This window comes from Malus sylvestris, chromosome 8 (genome assembly GCF_916048215.2).
Source record: "Malus sylvestris chromosome 8, drMalSylv7.2, whole genome shotgun sequence".
Classification (NCBI taxonomy): Eukaryota; Viridiplantae; Streptophyta; class Magnoliopsida; order Rosales; family Rosaceae; genus Malus; species Malus sylvestris.
Window position 1 is genome coordinate 11,808,052 of NC_062267.1, and position 9,148 is coordinate 11,817,199.

The window sequence follows — 9,148 nt, forward strand, 5'->3', positions numbered from 1 at the left end:
CCCAATTCGTTCGATTCTCATTTCTTTCACAACACAGAAATTTGTTTGTCTAAAACGTTCATCCCCATGTCAAGTGGATTGCATGCTGCAGGTTTTAAGCTGTATCACACTACCTGCTGGTATTATATTGCATTTGCTAATTACTTCAATTTCTTTGTTCGTGTATTTCAATGAGGCCACCCTATTTAATTGCACGCAATTAGGACCTATTAATTACTAAAATTTTAACCATGAATCTTGCATATTTGTTATACATATCAAAGTCGGTAGAGTTTCAGCCTTTGGTTCTCTTACAATAAACTTTTAAGCGATGAGGAAATGTATGCTCCTTTCAGGAAACAATTGAAATGCTTTTTTATGGAGAAGTTGAATTTTATTACAAGTTTCAATCACTTCTATTGAAAATGCTTTTGAGTAGAAGTGTATTTTAAAGAAGCAATCCAAACAATTAAGGGCAATCAACTCAATCGTTAGTTCGAGTCCTTAATTTTCTAACAAAGAAGTTGATAGAAAAAAAATGGGAACTCAATACAAATGCAGGAGGTATTCGGTGGTTTAATTACTCTATTAATGAAGGTGATCAAAAAGCGATTACCACCTCTTTCATAGTTTTGTTTTGTTATTTGTTTTACAAATGATACCGTTAATGGATTAATTAGTTAATTGTTAGTGGGAAGAGGAATCAGTAAGAATCGAACCTATACCAAAATATATTTGCATAATTATTTTCCACAACTGCAGTAAAGCTTCATCTGCCCTTTATATAGTTTTGTTAAACAACCTTTATCCAAAGTTGGCAGCTAAGTATACATGACAGGAGTATAATTAAGAACGATTCAAATTAGAAAGAAAAAACCCGAATAAATGGGAGGATAAAATTAAGTTGAGCTAACCAATGGCACTTGGATACCTCAAGGTCTTCGATAAGTGATTTTGAACCAGAAAAAAGAATCCTTGCCCTACGTGTACATGATGATATAAGTGTTTAGATATTGTTGGACAACTCTAGCACATCATGATTTTCCATCTATTTCCATTTTTTTTGATCGGATCTATTTCCATATTCCTTTTGTTATTCTTTGAACTTTTATATTTTGTCATTTCTTCGCGTACAAGTATTAGGGTTTCGGTGGGGGAGAATTATAAGATTCCAATATTACTTATGTAGACCACAAACTTTATGAACATGCTTAGCCTTTTATACATACATCTCATTTGAAGTGAGAATCAAGGGAAAGGCAGCTTCCACTAGAATGTGCCAAGCTCCTCACTATCTTTTTTTTTTTTTTTTTTTTTTTTAATTTTAAATAAGAGAAAAATATAGTACTTGCATCTCTTAGAAAGGAAATGCATATATTCTAGGTGTTGCGAATAACATAGATTCGTCGTTTTAATTTTATAATCAAAATTGTTTAATTTCTTGATCTTTATATTCAAGATGAATCAAGTTACATAATAGTCATGATGAACTGTCTTTTTTTTTTTTTTTTTCGCGGGATTTGAACGCCACAAGCCTATGTATAATTTAGTTCATAAACTAGAATAACATTTAACTTAGGGTACTTTATCCAATACTAATGGCAGAACTTATACTCGTTATATGTATTTTTTATTCCACAAAGCAAAGCTCAGAGGAATAATACTAGAGCTATTGTGCTTTTTTAGGTTAGGTATAAGCTTAAATGGTGATATGATATAAACTAATATTACTATTTTTGTTAGTAGGTTAAGTTGTTTGTTGTTAGAGGGAAGGGAGATTGATGAAATTGAACTCGCACTAGAGTACATAAGCATGATTGCTTTATGTTACTGCGGTAAAACACATTTTGCTAAACTTAATATAAGAGGATAATCTAGTTTGCGATCTTCAATAAAGCTAGTCTTTTTCTAGAAATCAGATACTAATTCTCATCTAAAAGAGCAAATAGCTTGCAATGAGAATAAAATTAGGTGAGAAGCATAAAATTCCTAGAGCAATAGTTTTCATAATCTCAAACATCTCTTTCAAAGAATTTTGTAATAAACATCCAATGATAATATTTATAGACAAACTGTGTACGGTACGCATTAAATCGAATATGAGCGAAAACTTCCTATAGCAGATGGGGCACCTAAGAACCCAAAGTGAACAGGATAAATTAGTGTGATGTCACCCAAGTGAACGTGTCAAGGTCACTATTAATAATACTTAAGTACTCACACTCAGTAGTTATAGACGAATTCTAGGTCCGTATTCCACACGACACGTCCTCGATTCGATTCCTAGCGTTGGTGAATCACATGATTGCGGCTAGAGAAAGGCTGATATGTCTCTGTAAGTTTTTCCAACCTTGTAAAGATAGATTACCATAGCGAAATGAGAAGATTATTAACATCCATGTTCAATTTATCGCATCACTTTTAAGTTCATGCTTAATTGAAAACAATTATACTGTTTAGCCTCGACTATATACACTCATATATATATATATATATATATATATATAACATATATGAGTATGACATCTTCTTCGTTAACTAAGACGTTTCGAATTTTATGGGCAAAAAGGTTTGGTAATCCATTAATAAATTTTTCTTTCCAAAATGGTTGATTACTATCTTCTCTAAGCATGACTCTAGACATAAAAACATCTTTATACCATCTGAAGTCACTTAAGGTTGGACATCTTAAGTTACTTAGTTGGTCGTGAATCCTAGTTGTGATATTACTAAGTGTTCCTATGAAGTGTTCTATGATTGTGAAGAGTAATGTGTTGACTGCGTCAGGGACGCCTTGTCCTATTTGTTCATCGAAAATGGGTATCCATCTTCATCTCTTTTGACTGCATGTTTGATTTCATTTATGGATTGTTCAGTGAGATGTTTCTCCCACTAGGAATGAAGCATTCCAGTAAATCCAGTGACCAAAATGTCGACAACTTGTGTTTGGCTAAGATTATGACTGGTGATATAGCTATTAGCTACCATAGATATATGTTGGAGTTTGTTTAAAAGTTCTTGTTCTGATAAGCCATTTATATTCCATTCATGGAGTTTATCAGAAGAGACGGAAAATTGATTTTGGTTATTTCTTTCTTCAAACTGAATATCTGGAGGTGTAGGTCTGGTTTACCAATTTTTGGTGAAAAGACTTTGATTAGTAAAATTATTTTGTTCAATGACTGGTTTAACTCCTGTATCTTCCTTGGGAAATTTAAAAGGAGTAGCTGGAATTTGAGTATTGGCAGTGGTAATAAGAATTGTTTCTTGTGGAGGATGACTAGAAGAGACAATAGTCTTGTCTTCTTTAAGCCAATTTTCTTTGGTTATTACCTTTAGTTTTTTATCAGACTCGTATTACTTCTCAACATAATCGAGGAAAAATACTTCAAATCTGTGGGTTTCCATAAATTTATTCCATGAATGATAAATTTCTAGTTTTTCTTCATGTGTATATTTGTTTCGAAATATATTCCTTCTGGCTTCGGCTTCAATATCAGCATTGAGCCTTTTTGCTATTCTTTTTAAATGGTTTATTTAAAACTAAAAGTTGATGGTGAACATGACCTGCGTCAAAATCAAATTCAGTAGGAGAAGTTTATTATCCTTGATCTTGGGTTTGAGGTTGGTATCTAGGATGTGTAACCTGAGAGGTTGTTTCTACTGATTTTAATTTGATAATAATCAAATCATTGATTAATTCTTGTTGAGTGACAGATGAACTAGTGTCTACTGCTTTTAGTTTCCTGTTGGCTAATGAATTGATTAATTCTTGATCTTGACCCATTCTATCAGTTGGTATGGATCCAGAAAAAGAATTTTTGCTAAGAGCAAATGATTTTTATGAGTGGACAGACTCACAAGATCTTTTGGCTGGACGATCAAAATTAATTTTGACAGTCCTGTCAAAATATTGTTCTATGTTGTCTAAGTTAACTAGACTATGTTTGCATATGTTTGCATATGTTTGCTAGAATAATCAAGTCCAATGGATTAGTTGTATCTGCTTCTAAGATTAAATTGTTCCAGACTAATATTAGATTTTTAGGATACAATATTCATCGGTCTACCATCCAACCCATTGATAGAGTCATTCAATTTTCTGATAAATTTCCAGATCAGATTATTGATAAAACTCAACTTCAAAGATTCCTTGGATCATTAAACTATGTTTCAGAATTCTATCCTTATCTTCGCCAACAATGTAAACCTTTATTTGATCATGTCAAAGATAATACTCCATCATGGTCTCCCATTCATACTTCCATTGTTAAACAAATCAAATCACATGTTAAGACATTGTCATGTCTTGGCATTCCAACTCCCAACTCATTCAAAATAGTTGAAACTGATGCATCTGATATCGGTTATGGAGGTATCCTCAAGCAGCAAACTTCTTCCGGATCTCCTGAACAAATTGTTTGTTTCCATTCAGGAGTATGGAATCCATCACAAAGTAATTATAGTACTATTAAGAAAGAGATATTATCTATTGTATTATGCATTAGCAAGTTTCAAGATGATTTATTAAATAAATTTTTTTTAGTTCGAGTTGATTGCAAATCTGCAAAACATGTTTTACAAAAAGATGTTCAAAACATTGCATCAAAACAAATTTTTGCACGGTGGCAAGCCATATTAAGTATTTTTTATTTTGATATTGAGTACATTAAAGGCAGTCACAATTGCATTCCAAATTTTTTTTAACAAGAGAATTTCTGCAGGGGAAGAATGCAGGAAATAGCAGTAGCCAGAGAAGGTTTGCGGCCACTCTTCCACCTCCACCACCAGTAAAAAGGGAATCTATTCCTGACTCCTCATCGGCCTTAGCCATCACCAACATATTTACTCCATTAGGATCCACTGTAGGACATTCTCGACCAAATTACCAAAAGGCTTTAGCCACCCCATATGATTCATATTCTTCAATGCCATCACCTTCAACACCAAGAACACCTAGCTTTGCTAAAACATCCCCCTATGTTAAGAAAAATCCAATGGAATACCTTTTCAACATCCCTAACCACATTGACAAAAAACAAATCCTAGAAAAATAGCCAAAACAATCTTACCTCTGAATTTCCATCATATACCAACTGAATCTTTCAAAACCCTCAAATACTACCAAGCAATTCTCAGAGAGACTGAAAGCATTGCCATCAAACCCATTTACAGTACCACCCATGAAAACAAAATACTTTACCATTCCCTCCACATTGGAAGATTCCTTACCAAGCAAGAATGGGGGCTCCCTCTCTATCATACTAAATCACTTCATACCTAAAATGTTCTCATTCCCAACAACCATTGCAATTATTTTGATTACATTCAAGCATGGACCAACATATTCTTACACCAAACATCTGATTTTAGTCACTCTTGGTTCATTACATTTGACAAAAGTTTCAGGCTAAACTTCCCTGTATGGTTTCCCAATTGGTGGTCAGCACACGGCCCAACATCCAGCTTACTACCCGAAGATCTCAAGCAGATTTTATCATCTGGTTTCCAAAAAATTTGATCGAAGCCGGTTCAACGACAGGATCACCATTTTACCGTTGTTTATGGCAAAATACAAGGTCCCTTGGAACATGAAATGGAACTACGAAGTTGAAACATGACAAGTTTACCGTTCCCAGTGGGTTAAATGGTGGGACAAATTCGACTATAAAAAAAATTATCAATTTAGTCTCATCAAAATTTCCCATTATTCCTGTTCCAATGGTATCTCCAACAACAACAACAAAGGCATTGCCAGAAATTCCAGAAAATACACAATCATTATAAGACATTAGTCCTTCATCCTCCCTCAAAGGAAAAACTAAATCATCCAGGTCCTCTAAAACAAGTTCGAAGAAAAAAGAGAAATCCTCGCAGCTTAAGGAATTAGCAGATAAGGTTATGGTAGAAGCAGCTTTGCTGCACAATGAAGAAGAAGACACAAATTCAAACTCATCAGACGCTTCGTCTCAACCCGTCAAGTGGGCAGATTACCCGGATTCCTAAGACCCATTTGAATTTTGAAATCTTGAAAATGTAATCATTTGTAATCATTTCAGGGTTTTACCTAGGTAAATCGCACAGTAGAAGCCATGTGATTTTCACAGAAAGCAGCATTAGCAGTAGCAGCAATCATTCAGACATAACACTATTCATGAATAGTAAAATCATTTTTTACTATTCATCCATCATTTCAGCCAGCAGCAGTGTGAATCCACAGGAAAAATATCATCATTCGCCAGCCTTTGGCACATGCAAGCGACAAAAAGCAGCGGGTTTCCCGGCCTCAATCATCTCATTTTTCTTTACAAAAGAAGAATTCATATTCAGAAGAAGGGGACTTTAGTCGAAAATAGCTGAGACTTCTGCGAATTCTTTCAAGAACATAAGCCATTATTCAGCTCCATCACACATCCAATTAAATTATCAAACACTTGTATTTTATTTTCAATCAAGGATGCCTGCAAACACCACTGTTTTCCTTATCAATCTTCGGTAGAAGAAATTGTAAGTTGGTTTCCAATTTGAAATAAAATTATTTTCAAATCCATACGTTGCATCATTAATTTAAATTCATTATTTTCATAACCACTGATTTTGAATGGCATAAAATTCTTACTCACAGTCAATTAATTGAATACCTCAAATTCAAGGTAAATACCGATCGATCATTCGTCATCTTTTTCTTATCTGTTTATAATATTTGGTATGACATCTGCACTCCCAATGAACATAACGACTGTAGTCTTGATTGTTGTCCCCATTCTTTCTACCATCATCAATAGATATACGCTTCGCACCCATTTATATATATATATATAAAACATATATGAGTGTATATAACTGTTTTATAATAACTTCGATGGCAATTATCCTTTGCATTGGCATGCTGGAAGATTAATTAATTGCCAATTGAACTCTTCAATAAACTGAAGGTTCGTTTTTTTTAGGATTTTTCTCTAGTGCACATCCCTATTTACACACCTTAAATACACATGAATAATAGCCCTTGGATCAGAATGGAAGGAGGAGATGTTCACTTTAAGGTTTGAGCTGAATGTGATGTGATGGTGTAAGAGTAGTGGTGTGTTGGTGATACAATTGGGGGTAAGGAATCTCAACGGCCCCAACCCATGTCTTGATCGGGGTGTAGATTAGGAACTATAAAAATTTAAGCCATTCATATTTATCTAACGGTAAAAAATGATGTGCAACTTACATGTCATATGTAGAAATGTGCACTAGAGAAGTCTCCCGTTGTTTTATTCATAACCCTAAATAATCTACATGTCCCAAAGCAATCAAGACCAAGGTTCTAAAAGACGTTAGGCGCTAGTCAAGCGGTTGGCTGAGGCCTAGTACCTGGGTGGCTAAGCGGGGCCTAGATGGATTTAAATAAATTTATTATATATTATGCAAATAAGTGCATATTCATGCTTTAAAAAAACATATAATTGTATTGGAATACATAAATTGCAAATAAAATGACATATAGATTATAAAGGATTATAACATATTGAAAATATGGAGAACAAGCATATAATGAGTTTTTATCCAAGTATCCAACAAGTCTCTTACATTCTATTGACAAAACAAAATGCAAGATGAAAGTTATCAAATTTTTGTCTACATGAGAGTCGAGATCTAGACGGGTGCCTAGGCGGGTTAAGGCGGGCACTTAGTGGGGCTAGGCAGACGTCTAAGCGGGTCTAGACGCACTTTCTTAATTTTCAAACGTCCAGGGATCAATCAGGGCGGTGGCTAACTGTTTAGCGACTAGGTGAGAATTTTTAGAAAAGTGATCAAGATTATAAGTTAATTCATAACCCTAAATCATAATTACCATCACGAGTCATGAAGAACGTGTAGAACAAAGACGGATCCTATAAATAATAAATAAAATAAAAACTAATCTATGTTCTAGTCGTATCGGATTAGGAATGTGATTGTGTAAATCCTAGTGTATCTAGGAGTATCTTGTATATTCCCTTTAGTAGTTTAATTCCTATTAGAGATGTAATCCTATTAGGGTAAGGATTCTACCTATCCTACTACGATAAATAAAGGCATAAGGGGGTGATATAACACACACCTCAGAATTATATATCTCTATTTTCTCTCTGTTGTCGCCAGCCCCCTCTCCCTCTCTGTCCTTTATACAATTAAGTCAAATAGGCCTACAACACGTTATCAGCACGCTCTTACCAGAAGCTAAGGAACTAAATGATCGTAGGAGGAGGCTCTCTTCTACAAATTCAAAGGCATAATTAGGGTTTTTAACCCTATAATTCGAGAAAAAAAAATTTGGGATTTTTTTGCGGCACCGCCGCCGCACCATCGTGGCATTATAGACGGACCACCGCGTTGGCCTGAAGCCCAGCCATATGAGGAACGGTGTCATTTTGACACCTTGGACCATGAGCGCAACCCTTTGGGCTTGCTGCCCCTTTCAAACCTAACTAGGTTTCATCCTATGTTGACTACCATACAGGCCTGGAGCCCCCAGTCCAACCCGAGCCCACACCCGCATACCTGAAGCCATGCTGGGCTTGTCCTTGACAGGGCCTGAAAACCTGGCCCATGTCAGCACGGCCTGTTGCCGTTTGCTAGGCATTTGCCTTGCCTCGGCCCACATGCCTCAAGCCTTTGGCTTGCTGGGCTTGTCCTTGCGGCTCGTTGACCCGAAACCCAGCTTCGGCTGGGGTTTCCTTGCACCACCCGCAAGCCTTTGGCTTGCTGGGCTTACCCCGTGCACTAGTCCCAGCCCATAACACCAACATCTTTGCTACTGGGCCTCTCATCTCTTAGCCCATGGCCTGCAACCACCCGAGCCCACATGCCTTATTAGGCTATGGTTTTTCGAACCCAATGCTAATTTTTGGCATTTTAAATAATTTTAACCTGAATGTTATAATTATTTTTGCTTCTAAGATCGACCACGAATGGTCTCAATCTATTGAATTAATTAAAGTGACCAGCAGTCCACTAATCTGACAGTTAATCCAAAATTATTAGACTGAAGCTCACTTTTTGGTATTAATGATTTAATAAATTATTTTGTTCTTTGAACCATTGACTATCTTTCGTAGTTCCGAAGCACTCACACTTAGGTTCCTAAAGCAATTCACAAATCCACTACACTTTATTGTATATTGTATTCTTTGTTCTT